Raw genomic sequence first — 14,758 nt, 5'->3', positions numbered from 1 at the left:
ATTATACAGATGATATATTTTGTTTTAAACGACTGAAATAAATGCTCCTTGAATCACCAAAGGAGGTGTTCAGGTTTACACTTTAACTTTCTTTGTAAATTCCTGTGCTTTCTTGTAAGAAAATAAATACCATAAAGCGATAAGATATGCAGTTTGCGGGTTGCATTGTGGGTGGAACATGTCATTCATGGGCTCCACGGTGATTATTTATGTCATTACATGGCGCAGACGTGGCTCCTGAAGGAACTGATGGATTGAGCTGCTTGTCGGTGTTTCAGTTAAAGGTATTTCCCTGCAACCACCAGGTTTATAGGGATGTGCGCGCACATATTCACATACACAGATCCACCATAACTGCTTAAGATGTAAGTAAAAGCTGACTCTCCGCCTTCAAGCCTCAGCACAATATTTTTTGCGGTACTTAATCTGATTCTGTAGCAAGGGTAACGCAGGCAGGGTTGTGTCAGAGATGTCTCTTTTTACCAGTGAGATGCTCCTACATCAATGAGATTGTCTTTATCTGCCTGCTTGCAGCTTGGGCTCAGATTCTGCCCTCTATATACGGGTGCTGGGTTGTGGGAGGCATGTGGGCGAAGGTGCGTGGCATCCGGCCTAATGCACAGCCTGGAGAGAAATACTAACACTTCATATTCACTGTGACTTCAACACCGCCACAGTTGAGGCTCTCACATTTGGATAGAGATTTTCAGTGAATGAGTCACAGGTCTGAAAGATATTCCATGGGACATGGTCTTCTAATTTAGTTGTGGTGTAAAATGAAAAAGCCGATTGCAGGCATCCATGTTGTGTTGTCAGCCACGCAAACGAATAGTGCGCTTAGTGTCATCTGTCTTAATATAAAAACACAGTTTATAAAAGTCTTGCCACAAAGCGCTCCTCCTCAGACCTCAGGGTTTGCCTTGTGTTTGACTCAGGATATTCCCCGCTGCACCGCATTCCACTGCTGTTCCGTTATTCTGGACAGGGTCCCTGCCTCTTCCTGCCAAAACCCTCCCATAAACACACATCCAACCCTGAAGTCCTCACTCTGCAGGGGGCATTCCAGAAGTGTTAGTTTTCCGAGCCGTCCTCCGTTTTTTGAAGACACACACGTACGTATGCAGACACACTGTACTGGCACCTTGCCCTAAATATAGGACAGGAAAGACTCACTAGTGCTTTTAAGACTCCAATCAAACATACAACAGGACTCATTAACTAACTGCAGTTGAGTCCATTTTATACACTTTTCAGCTGTATTATTCCAGTAGTAGCTAATGCTAGCTGGTGACCCACATGGGAATCACAGAAGTGACACTTGCTTTCTTGAGTGGAGTTCCATTATCATTATGCCAGTTTTTTTGGCACACTGACGTCTGACAAAAACTTTGGAAAGTTAAATGGACACCAGCCTCTTTCAAGGCACGAAAAACCAGAAACATGTGCTGTGTCTCTTCAGATTGGAAAAACCCTTCCAAACTCCGCCATAACCGAAAGTCTCCTAATTATTCGTAATCTGGTTACAATAATACCTCCCGAACTAAAGAGTGCAGGCATCCCACGTTCAGGAGACATCGTTTTTTTCTTTCTTTTTTTAAAATAAAGGGATGTGGTTCTTAAGCAACTAGTGGGGTTGTTTACATGCTGAAATACCCATTTGACTTGCTATGCAAGGAAGCCAGCTACAATTGAAAAGTCAGTGGACTGCAGCAAAATATTTCCCTTAACATAGTCACACAATATCTGGGCTTTTTCAAGGCTTTCGGGGAAGTCAGTTAAAATAGGAGAGGCTTTCAGTTAGGTCTGTCTCCTTGGAGATATACAAACACACATACACACAGTTTACACTATCTTATTTGATTTTGAGCCCCTGATTTTTTGTTTGTTATTTTGGCTTCATTGTCGGTAAAAGAAAAAAAAAAATATGTGTATATTGCATCCTGTTTTCTTTCCTAATCACTTTTCCTTAACCTCATGCCAATGAGGCAAGATGTGAAGGAAAATTTATACAACAGCAGCGGTGGTCAGATGATGTGACCACACCCAGAGACAACTACTGAATACTGATGGATTCGAAACAGGTCTGCTGTTGTACTGAAGATGGTCTACAAATGCATCATAGATACGTCTCCCTTCTTTAGTCTTACTGTTTTGTTCCATGCAGACTATAAAACCTGTTAAAAGTGTCACTTCATTACAGAGGTTGGAATTTTAAAAGGAATATACGCTGGTGAAACAAAATGGTTGTAATGAGAATAATTGCCTACCCTCCTGTATGACTCATCTTTTCTCTTTCTGCTAAAGAGATGATCCCATTTAACCCTTGATTTCATTTAGGCTTTTAGCATCTGAGATTGTAAAGTAAAAATACTTCATGACAAACCACAAAAGCCTTCAATACAGCAATGTTCAAAATGAGAAGATAGCTGATTCTCAGCTCCGATGATGTCACTTTGACTTGATCATTTGAATATAGCTTGAATCCTTTTGGCTTCTACACACATTATAAAATAACATAGAGTGATGTGAAAAAGAAAGTACACATCAAGCAGCAATAAGTCAAAGTAATCATTTTCTGTATGACTGTATCAGTCACATTCATTGAGGAATTTTTGGACCACTCATCTTTACAGTGTTGCCTCAGATCATTGCTTTTTGCAACCATTTGTTTTTGCAAAGCTCTCCTATGGTCCAGATTTGATGACTATCCTGCTGCATGACCCACTTTTGGACAGATGGCCTCACATTTAACTGCAAAGTGCTCAGGCTCTGCGGCTGCAAAACAAACCCAGATCATGACCCGTCCACCATCGTGCTTGACAGCTGGTATGAGGTGTTTGTGCTGATATGCTGAGTTTGGTTTTCATTAAATGTGGTGCTGTGTGTTACAGCCAAAGATCTTCACTTTGCTCTCATCTGGCCAAATTTTAGTGGGGTTGTTTGTTTCTAATTAAGTTTTGTGGATTGTTTAGATTCAGTTTAACAAACCGAAGCCATGCTGCTATGTTCTTTTTAGAAAGAAGAGGTAAACCTTCCAAACACGCTACATTTGTTCAGTCTATTTCTAATTGCACTGGTGAGAACTTTAACATTTAACTTGCTAACTGAGACCTGCAGAATCGGAGATGTAGCTCTTGGGTTACTCTGACCTTGGGATGAATTTGCTGGGTGGTCCACTCCTGGGAAGATTATGGTATTGTTTCAACACACACCTGAATGCTCCAGACCAACAAACAGCCAAAACTTCTGCTTTTAAAGCATTTAGGCTGCTTTTAGGTGAGCAGTCACATTGTGGGATTAGTCAATATATCTTCAGAGGATAAGAGAAGAACCACTAAATCATGTCTCTGTAGCATTAGGAAATCACTTTAATACTTCGGGTCATTTCTCTCAGTTACACACGTTTCTAATCTAAGGATGCTTTGTGTGGTTTTATATTGAGAAAGAGAATTTTAGCACAGTGTTTGTCTATGGTCTGTGATGAACACATGTGATGAAATGTTGAGCTCGCTGTCAAAAATTAAGACGTTCAAAAAAAAGGAAAAAGTCTGTGTGCGTTCCATTAACGATGGCAAGGATTCAATTACATCAACATGCGTCTTTAATTCGTATTTTGTTCCCACAAATTTTGGGGTGATTTGAATGATTTCAACATCAGATTTACTGACAGCTGGTGTTTCATCTGTCACTCGACTTCATAAATGAAGCCTCTGTGCAGCTACAATGTACACAACTTCGACTGAGAACACTTGTAAAATAGCTTTTGGTTTTCTTTTTCATCAAAAGAAGGAGATGTTGTGTTGAAACATTTCCGCACTTCTTGTTTCTGTCTCGTGTTTCTTTGCCAGTTTTACACAGTCAGCTATCATTCCCCATGAGGTAATTGGAGTTATTCCAGCATGTGTTGCTTGGCCTTATCAGTAGCACACATTTAAAATACTTGGTGTCTTTTATCCGTTGACACAGCAAGAATTAATTACTTGTTGTCTATTTCCATTTATAGTCTCTTCTGAACTCAAAGCTGATTTGATTTTTACTAATGACAAGAAACAATTTTTTAAAAGGTGTTTAAAGAAGTTAAGAGTAAAAAGTTTTAACTCATACGTCGTCTTAGCACTTTTCCCCTCAAATCTGTACCAGTGCATACACTATGGTGGCTAGTGTGTGTTCACACCAACTCTTGAGGTGTTCCCATGTGAACTCTGCACATCAATTATTCAGTTCGATCACCTAGCCTCCTTGCTGTCTCCATCTTACCATTGCTCCATGTTGTAGAAGGACCTGCTTTGCTTCTATAGCCAGTCGGGGGGCGGGGGGAAAGGGGGGGGGCAGCCCTGTAGATAGCCTGACTGGAGCCAGAAGAGGCCTGGAACAGGAGTGTTCATTAAAGTCGCCCCAAGAGCACAGGCAGAGGAGAGGATAACAAGACCCTAGGGTGGCTGGTGTGGGCCCTCACTCCTCAAAACCCATAAATGTATTCCCCTTCATCCAGACAAATCCAAAGTCTACTGTGTCAGCAAAAATATACACACACATCCACCTTTGCTGGACGACTTATTCCTTGTATTTTATATATATATAAGTTTTTTTCCCTTTTTTTTCCTTTTTTACAATTTGGAATATTTAATATAGAAAAACTTTCCTAGCCATTATTTTTAATGTGGTTACTTTTACAATAACATGTTAATCAGCAACTTTTGTGATGAGAGATGAAAACACTTGTTACTGTATGGCAGATTTTTGCAGGGCAGCCCAAGAAGTGATCAGATGTGCTTTAAAAACATTGTCTATACTAATCCAAAAGATTGATTTTTCTTTTTTTTCTTTTTTCTTTTAATAAATTTACACTGGAAATCAGGCCTTGTGATGTGATGGCAATTTGTCCAGGTAATGTAGACCTTTTGCTCCATGTCAGCTTGGATGGGCTCCAGCCCCAGTGTCTCTCAACTGGATAAAATGGATTAATGGCTGGCTGGCTGGCTGGCTGGCTGGCTGGCTGGCTGGCTGGCTGGCTGGATGGATGGATGGATGGATGGATGGATGGATGGATGGATGGATGGATGGATGGATGGATGGATGGATGGATATAGTTTGATTCGAAGTTATCATTCAAGTTTGAATGATAGCTGGAGCTGGAGTCAACAGCAGTATAACTGAGAAACCCATTGGCCAGTCTACTAACTATGTCCTTCTGGGTCCAATTGCTAATTTTATGTGCTTCAGGTGCAGCCAACAGATATCTAGGCCAAGCCTTCCTGTTCTGTCCCCTGGCCAATCTTTAAAATTTAAACCAATCTAATAAAAGTGAAATCATCGTCAGACCATAGCCAGTGGTTCAAGGTTGTATGCTGTCAAAAGCAATTCCTCTATTGACAGTCAACCTGCATGCAACCAAAGTCTGCTGAAAAGTGACGGAAACCAGACAACCTTCCATACTAGAATTGTTTTCCCTTTGGTGCAGACGATGAATTTTCATATGTAGAGATTTGTTAATGGAGATTATGAGCAAGAGTGCCAAATCACTTCTTGGTAAGCACCAGTTGCCAAGCAACCAACAAATACTTCAGAAAGTTACTGGTCCTGTGAAAACTGAAGAGCTGGTTGGTGGATGTGGCTACCTTTGGAAAAGCCATGGCCTTTGTTTCTCCCCCTTTTCCCATCTTTATGCTGACTTATGCTAAATGATGCTCGAGAGCTCTAGCTACATATTTATGTACTGGTGAGAAAGTAGGATATTTGTGAGGATATTTTTCTTTGTAAATAAGTTTTGTTTTCTTTTTAAATAAAAAAAAAAAGTATTTTGTCAACACTCTTGGTCCTGGTCTTTTCACCATGTCCAAACACTACAGTATGATGGGTAAAATGTGATAAATGAACTGAGACTGACACTAATGGTGTGTTATTATATGTCCTCAGAACAGACCCAGTTTTCCCCGTTCTAGTTTGCATATACTTGGTGCAAAAACAAGGAAACCAAAATTATCTCATGAGGAGAAATAGCTAAATATGTTTTTCAACCCAGTTGTTGACTGCTGGCTATTGATTAACTCTCACCTTTGTGGGTATTGGCCAGAGGTGGAGAGAAGCATTTAAAAGCGCAGCACACTGAATTACTCCTGAGGTAGCCTGCTCTGACTGACATTATGTGTCTCTGGAGTCTAACTGCACAGAGCTGTTGTTCTCCCTTGTTTGCCTGCCTGGCCTGTTGGACCCCATACCACGGCTTTCCAGAAAGACCCCCAAGCGATCTTGCATTCAGACAGGCTGAGCAGCAAGCTGAAATTAAAGCTGTTTCGCTGTGGTTAGTTAAATAGTTGGACAGTGAGAGCATTGGGTGGCCCTGAGTCAAGGCTGAGGCTGTCTGGGCTAGTGAGTGGAAATATCAAAAAAGGATAAAGCACTGGGGAAGGGAGAAGGGAACATCCAAACTAAATGAGTAGAGGAAACTATTAAAGCGACCTGTTTAAAAGGATCCTGGGATTTTAGAGTCGGAAAGCTACAAAGTACATGTGGATGTGTTCTGTAACACTGAAAATCTATTACATTTACTGTCACTGTTCAGTGCCTGCCGTTGTTGCTGCACAGTGGTAAGGAATGCATTACATAAGATGATAAGATACTCACTCAGTAAGGCAAACACAAAGAACGTTCAATGGTCATCTAAAAGTGAACAGAGAAGAGAGACTGAAAGCAGGAAACGTACTTCCAGTCCCATTTTCTACAGTGTGAATATGAAACCAGAATTCATCAACCAAAACATGTAATTGCAGTTTAATTTTTTTTTCCAGTAACTGTGATTAGTTAGTCATAACACAACTTAAAGTGCTGACCATGTTGTAGTCTGAGTGTTAGATGGCTTACGGCTAGACCCTGGCAACAGAGTTGGAGGTGTTTGTTGAATTATGTAACCGTTCAGTATGAATCTAGGCTAAGGAGCAAGGGGCGGATCCACAAGGTTTTTCTACCCCCCATGAACTTCTGGGTTTGACCACAAGTCCAGCCCACATTCTTGAGCCTCTGCTTGCTGCTTTTTGTGAAACATGAAAAAAAGGAGGAAAAAAAGGATCAAACCACTTCGACCTCGTCAGCAGCGCGTTTCCTGACAGATGATTTTGTCCTCGGGCTCCAGGTCTGTCGTCCAGAACACATGCTCAAAGTATCGTGTGTGATCATAATCACAATACTGCTTTGGCCTTTATTTTCTATTTTTATGCTTGTTGGATGACGTACAAAAGAAACATTTTTCCTAATGTTTCCAGGCTACGGTGAATCGGCCATATATAATAACTGGAATGGAAGAGAGAAAATTCCTCAGCCAAGTTCCTTTAAATCCACAGGGGTTCACGCAGCGTATGGATCAGTCCTCCAAGAGTAGCAGGAGCCAAGACATCTGTGTGACTAGTAGAGACTGATCCCTTCCTACTAGAACACTGGGAATAGGAAAACCAGGGTTATCTGGTCACATTGCATATCATGGGTGTATTATTTGTGCACAATTGCCTCACTGCCATCCAAGTGCTCTGTGTCACATTCACAATGCAGTATGAATAATGTAACCCAATTAGCATGTACCGATACATGCACGCGCTGTATTTGGGAGCTGGAACTTATTGTGAACTAGCATTTACAATCATATCTGGAACTGTGCAGGAATAGAAGCACATAGTGACAGTGAATCTTTTTGCCTACACTAATCTACTCTGTGTGGAGTTTCTCATTATCCACTCTCCACTGTGTTCCTGTTCAGTGGGGTCTCTGTGCCCAGTCAAGAGTGCCACTCGCCTGAGGGTAAAAGGATGATGATGGGGATGACAAGAGGAGCGGGGTTTTACTGTTTCTCTGCATTATGTTTTACACATGCAATAATGTTGTAAAAGAAGAAGATAATTTCATCATGATCCACCATGCTTGTGGGGTGAGCAAATCAAAGATTTTTGCAGTGGTGGACAGCTATCTGGAGACACATTATATTCACTGTAAAACGGTGACATCCAGCAGCACTGTGTTACTCTAGTGCGGCTCTTACTTCAGAGTCGCGCTAGAGTTTGTGGGCACACAAGGAGGTTTATTTGATATTTTCGCATATCAAGTATTTTTTGATGAGCAGGTATGAAGGAGGAGCTGTCTAAAGAGGTGACCACATGCTTGATCAGAGCTGTTATATAGGACTGAAGTCAGGTGTGATCAGTTGTGTTACATTTATCTCCATTAGACCTATGGATTTCTAAATTTAGAATTTAAGAGCCCAGTGTTTGCTCCCAATTGATTCCTAATACATTAAGTTTCAATAAACAGTAGGACATTTTATACATTTCCTGTTTATCATCATTTAGCATCAGTTGGTGCCAGCCTTCCTGCCACCTGTTAAATCTACAACAAACTGCACTACAAGTGGAGTAGAGTAAATATTTAGCATCTACAGTTTAGGCATGAAGTGCATGTATGCATGACCAGCGCGTGTTTGTCCATCCAGGAGCACACAGGAATGAAAGCTTGTGTTCTTACATGTGTGACCTCCTGTGTCCTAGAATGTTGCCTCCACCCAACCACACCCCCCTGCACTCGCTCTCTCTCTCACTCACACACACACACACATGCATGCACGCACACACACGTACTCCAACCTAGACAGGCCAGGTTGCCAGAGCTACACAAACTCCCACCCATTAGCGGCAGGATTCCAGGATAACCATGGCAACCAGTCTCTCACCCCCGAGGAGACGAGCAGTAGAACTGAAAGGCTCCATTCAATTTCCACATCCCAGTACAGCACACACAAAAGGACACACATGCACTCTTTTTCACACACCAACACACACTCACCGACAGGCACACTCGCACACATTCGCGCAGACACACAGACATGGACACGTCCAACGCAACCCACTTGCTCTAACAGCCTCGCAGTCACTCCAGCCTTCCCTGCCTGCCTCCACTGGGGTGAGTGGGAGCTTGTTAGAGAGACCGCACACTACATCCTCTCACCCACGGTCCTCAACTGCACATACACAGCGCACGAGTGAAACATTAATTACACCTCACTCATGGTGATTAGACACACTGTTAGAGGAAGATGACAGACTTTATTGTATGCACAATGATGATCTTTCTCTACCCCGGAGGCTTAAAACATCTTATCAAGAACTGTACTAGGTTATATCATCTGAGTGCATCCGGCATGTGCGTTCCTGCCCCCACCCTCCTGCCCCATGCTGTTATGTCACATGGCAAAATACAAGGAGGTGAGAATGGTATCGTGTTGAGTAATTTTTGTTGACACCTTCCTGAAACACGTAAAATTAAAGTTATATGAGAGGGGAAAGTGTTATATGATAAGAGACAGAAGCGCTTTCAGTTTACAGGCTAATAAGGATGTAGTTATCATCGCTGATGAAACCTCTATTCCACTTGAATGAGAGCAGCATGCTCCCCAAGTCTTCTCAAACAGTGCTCCCTGGGTTTAACCAAGAGAAAAGAGAAAAGGTTAATGACACACACTGGGAAATCAACCTCTAAGCATCTCAGATAGCATGAGAGAAAGTGATAGTGAGGTATAGGTGGAAAAGAGTTGGTAGAAATAGGCAGTGTGAGATGATAAGATCCTGAGAGAGAGAGAAAAAAATGAAGACATGAGAAGGCAGAAAGAGACAGTCACAGAAATATAAATGACTGACAAAACAGCTCCAAAACACAGGGTGTTGATTATCTCCTGTTCACATTAGAGCCCACACAGACCATTAGATGTGAGCCCAGCCTGAATCAATTTGAAAATTATCTATTCAAGAAAATCTTGAGTGGCAACCACACAGCACTCAGCCTTTAACCAACATAATGCAGGTTGTTTTCTGTCATCTTCGAGGGAGAAAGCGGGGAGGTGAGGATGTGTGAGAGGGCTGCAGCGTCTTGTTAGGATGGACGGACAGGTGGGGAGACTGGCAGAGATGGGGTCGGGAAATATTCCAAAAGGGTGTGGTGGTAGTGGTGGTGGTGTTTTAGAAACAATGTAGGAGGGGAGGAGAAAGGTCTGGAACAAGGGAGGGAGATGGAGGAAGAGTGAAGCAAGGCTGGCACTAATGACGGGTGCGCCCAGGGCCACACGAGTACAGCTGTCTCCCCTCCCAACTTCAGCAATGTCAGATCGGCATAATAAAAAACCCAGTGTGTCGGTCTGAGCTAGCAGCAACAGCTGGGTGGCTTAGTGTAAAAAAATAACAGCGAGCAAGGGAGAAAAGAACAGTGATGGCAAATCATCTATGTGTTGAACTTGTTGACTTTCTTGAACAAATCCCACCACTTCCCAGGCAAGCGTAGTTTAGAAAGGAGCTTAGTGTTGGTGAATACTTCATTGTTATTGGCAGCCTTTTCTTGGACAACCCTCTCTGCTTTGATTGGGCTTCCAAAGGATGATGTCAGAAAGTGTCCAGGGTGCTCTGACTCACACATGCGAACACCCTACCCACCACCTCGTCTCTTTGTTTGTGCCCTTTGTGGCCTCGCGAAAAGGATGTTCTTATAAACACAACATGATGTCAGGCACGCTTCTCCATTCCTTGTGTCACACCCAGTCCCTTATCGCTGATGCCATACGCCCAGGTCTTACAGGGCTTAACCCAGAACACAGGAAGCTCAAGGATCGCCTCTGCAGAACTTGATCCTCACATATTATCTGCACTTTTATTTGATGGACCCACATGTAGGAGGATATCTGCCTGTCTGACTCACTCCTTGTCTGTCTGACCACCCCCACCTTCTTGCCTGCCTGCAGTCTCATTGTGTCTCTCGCTGTCTATTTCTCCTCCTCTCTTGCTTGTGTTTGTCTTAATCATTGCTGGGGTGATGTGGGCCAGGCACAGCCACTGGATAATGTGATTAGAAGGGGCTCAGGCGCAAAGTCTCGCCTCTGATCATTTCAGTCACCTGGGACTTAAGTCCCATTTGTTGGGTGGAAAAGAGCCCTACTAAAGTCTTCAGACGTGTTACTTATGGTGCGTGAGCTTCACGTTGTTGTTAGCCTTGTTTTCTAAATGGGTTCAGAGCAAGGGCCAAAATAAGGGAGTGGGCACGGGCATGGGCTAGGCCAGCACGCCTGTTGCAGTTTAAAGTGCTCGTATGTGTGTGTGTGTACATACATATAAATCTGTGATTCCCTTGCATCCGAGGATGCTGCGTGTGTTTTTCAGGCCTCCAGAGGCTCCACAGATGAATGAAGCATTGGATCAGGTAAGCCAGGCGTTATTCCCCCAGCATGTGCTGCAGTTGGCCGTAGGGATTTTTTGATAGTGTGTCTGCCAGGCCGAGAGAAGGTAAGGAGAGGAAGAGCGGCTCTTGTCAGAAAAAAAGATGAAAAGGGTTTAGATATGACAAGCGTGTCATTAATCGCAAGATTCTCCAGGCAGTATTTGTGTATCTACCTGCACTCAGTGGAAGGAACCAAAGGAATGGAATGGACTAGCCAAGGGAATAAGAGCGTGTATGTGTGTATGTGTGTGTGAGGGTGAGTGTTTAGTTCTGTGTTTCTGCTGCGGCTTCATTATTGCCCTATTCACTATTCCGTCTGTCGTTCCTGGCTCTGGCCGGGTACCATCACCCCCTCTGGCAGCTACATCCATGACAGGTACAGAGGGAGAGAAAGCACTCTGTAGGAAGCAAATCTGTCACAGTGCTAACTAAAACATGTCATTGTGGTAGTGCTGTGTGTCTAGGTGCACTCATGTGCATGCCTGTACAATGTGGATAGCTGATTGGAATTCAGGTTGTTATATGGAAGGGTTTATTTCATAGCTTTAGAGAAGGAAGGAGCTTTCAAAGAGTTGGAACAGCCGGTGTGTCTGCAAAGTGGGGAAATCGGGGGAAAGATGGGGAGAGAAATGAAGCCACAGCTGAACTACGAAACACTGCGAAATGTGTTCACGTCTGTGAGTCTGTGTGTGTTCCTGTTCTCTGGGGAGCCAACTCCTCTCTCTGGACTTGACTGAGCCCACCTGAGTCTCTCTCCCACCCCTCCAGCTGTTTCTCTCGCTACCCCCAAAATTCTCCCCCGTCATCCCCAATCTCTATCCTCCAAATTTACTAGCTCCCAGTCTGTATCAACAATTCCTGTGCCACTCAAGCAAGCTTTTTAACAGCACTCCTGCAGTGTTGTAATGTTTGTTTGTTTTTGTATTTTTTTTTTTTTTTTGCCTGACTGTGATTTGAATGGGATATTGATGTGATTTATGGATAACCATGCAGCAAAGTTAAAGTTGAGCTGCAGCATAGATATTTTATGACCGTTCTACTTTGCACCAATGACTCTAGCTCCATGTTTTCTACTGAAACAGCTCCAGCTTTTAGACTGCGCCACAAGCAGAGCAGTAAATTCCCATATAAGGCAGAAGGACCCTTTCTAACCTCCTTCCTCCACCTCCTCCACTCTCTTATACCCCTTCACTCCTTCAATGCATCTAGCTCATACTGTCTTTTCATTTTCACCCCCTTTTCCTGTGATCGCGTTCTACTGCTATTCGAACGCACACTCAAATGTCTTCTAGAGGGCTAGAACAATAGTTCTGTGTCGTATGGTTGTTTTGTTTCAAGTACCAACCACTTGTGATTTTTCCATCAGCCGTACATTGCAATAACTACCTGCCTGAGCATCTGCATTGCTGCATATTTTTTCCCATAGGCTCTACAGTACAGCAAAAATTACACCAAAGCTGCAGATCAAGCCTCACAAATCCAATGGGAGGGATGAGGAGAGTGGGAAGCAGAGTGGGAGGTAGAGATGGATTGAAGGATGAAGATAGTGAAGACAGAGAGAGAGAAAAAAAACACAAATAGAGCTGATAAGACCTTCGGCAGAGGAAGTGTCGTTCTGGGCCAATCCCCTGTGGACTCCCAGTATCCCTCTCTTCCCCTGCTGCAGGATGTGTCCTCGTGTGGGAATACACAAGGAATGTGGCCCCTTTTGTTTAGTGTGCGATAGGCTCCTGGTTGGCGGTCATTTGTGTGTCTTATGTGTGACAAGCTCCAGGCTTGGCAGAGGCTGATCAGAGCAACACTCCACAGTCCTTTCTGGGTAAGACCCTCCTAGGAAAACAATGACTGGTCCTTGTAGCTGCTATCTTTCAAAGCCCCTCCTTGGCTCATAGAGCACTTGCTCCCTGTGGGTTTTATTCATAAACTACGCATTAGGCAAAGAGCTAAGAAGGCGTCTACATCAGTGGTTACCAGCATTTTATCTGTAACAGGAACTCCAGTGTGCCATCGCTGACACAATACGTCAAGTTCCAAACATGTTTATTGGAAGTGATTTGGAACTAGACTTTCAGAAACATTTCGGTAAACATTTTTATGCTAGTTACGTAAAAATAAAGTCAGAAAACCGAGTACAGCCCATGATTCAGTAGCTTGCAAAATCACATTAAGCAGCAATAACTTGCAGTGTCTCACATCATCGCGGAGGAATTTTGGACAACTCTTCTTTACAACATTGCGTCAGTTCATTGAGGGTTGCTAGCATTTGTTTACGCCCAGCCCTCTTAGGGTCACATCACAACATTTCAGTTAAACTGAGATCTGGACCGTTCCAATACCTCGATTCTTCTTTTAAACCATCCTGTTGTAGATTCACTGATGTAGTTGAGATCATCGTCTTGTCGCACGGCCCAGTTTTCAGCCAAGTTTTAGTTGGCTTCACATTTAACACTAGAATACTTTGGTATACAAAGGATTTCATTGTTAAATCAGTGACTGCACGGTGCACTGGTGCTGTGTCTGCAAAACAAGCTCAAGTCATCGCGACTCCACCACCGTGCTTGAGGAGTTTGTGCTGACATGCTGTGTTTTGTTTTCACAAAACATGGTGCTGTACATCATGGAAAAACATCTCCACTTTGATCTCATCTGCCCGAACATCGTACCAGAAGCCTTGTAGTTTGTTCAGATGCAACTTTGCAAACCTAAGTTGTACTGCCATGTTCTTTATTTTTAAGAGCAGAAATGTTCAAAATCATCCCAAACAATTGTAATTGTACCATCATGAACTTTCAACATCAACTGAGGTTTCGAGAATCTCCGATAAAGCTTATGCATTTTTTGCAGTTTCTTTGAGCATTGCACAAGGAAAGCATTTATATTCAACTATATTTATAGACGTTCACATTGCTGATAATCAATAAGGGGAATTGATTATAAGCATCTGGCTATGACTTTCCCTTTTACTTTGTTTTTCAGTTCCATAAAACTGTATTTCAGAACTGTAACCTGCACACACAGAGTGTTCTGTGGCTTCCCCGTGGCTAATTAGTACACTGACCCATGTCTCCAATTTAAGCCAACATGTTGTAGAGTTGCTAACTTGCCTGCAAGTATGTAATAATATTAGCTATGGTTGGTACTCAGTAATTTAAAATAAATGGGTTTAATCAAACCAGCATGGTATACAAAAGAGATATCTCCAATTCATTCAATGTTCGCTGGATCTAATTTTTTTTCCTCCTCATTTCATTCACTATACTATAGCTAATTCAGAAATGCACACTAGGTTGAACGTTTCTTTGCAGGACCACAATTTCAGTGTGGATTGTTCACCCCACTGTAGAACTGTAGTTCTCTTCGCCCAAGGCGTTAACAAAAGAACAACTCCTGAAAGGTCTTTAAATAGATTCTCTAAAACTGTCGAAGCTTACCTTGGCCTTTTACGCAATAATACGTCTACACACAAAGACATTTGGGCTCCAGGCTACATCCTACACTCGGATTGCTAAAGGAACATGAT

This window comes from Oreochromis aureus, linkage group 16, assembly GCF_013358895.1.
Source record: "Oreochromis aureus strain Israel breed Guangdong linkage group 16, ZZ_aureus, whole genome shotgun sequence".
In the NCBI taxonomy this organism is placed as follows: Eukaryota; Metazoa; Chordata; class Actinopteri; order Cichliformes; family Cichlidae; genus Oreochromis; species Oreochromis aureus.
This window is presented reverse-complemented; position numbering follows the sequence as displayed.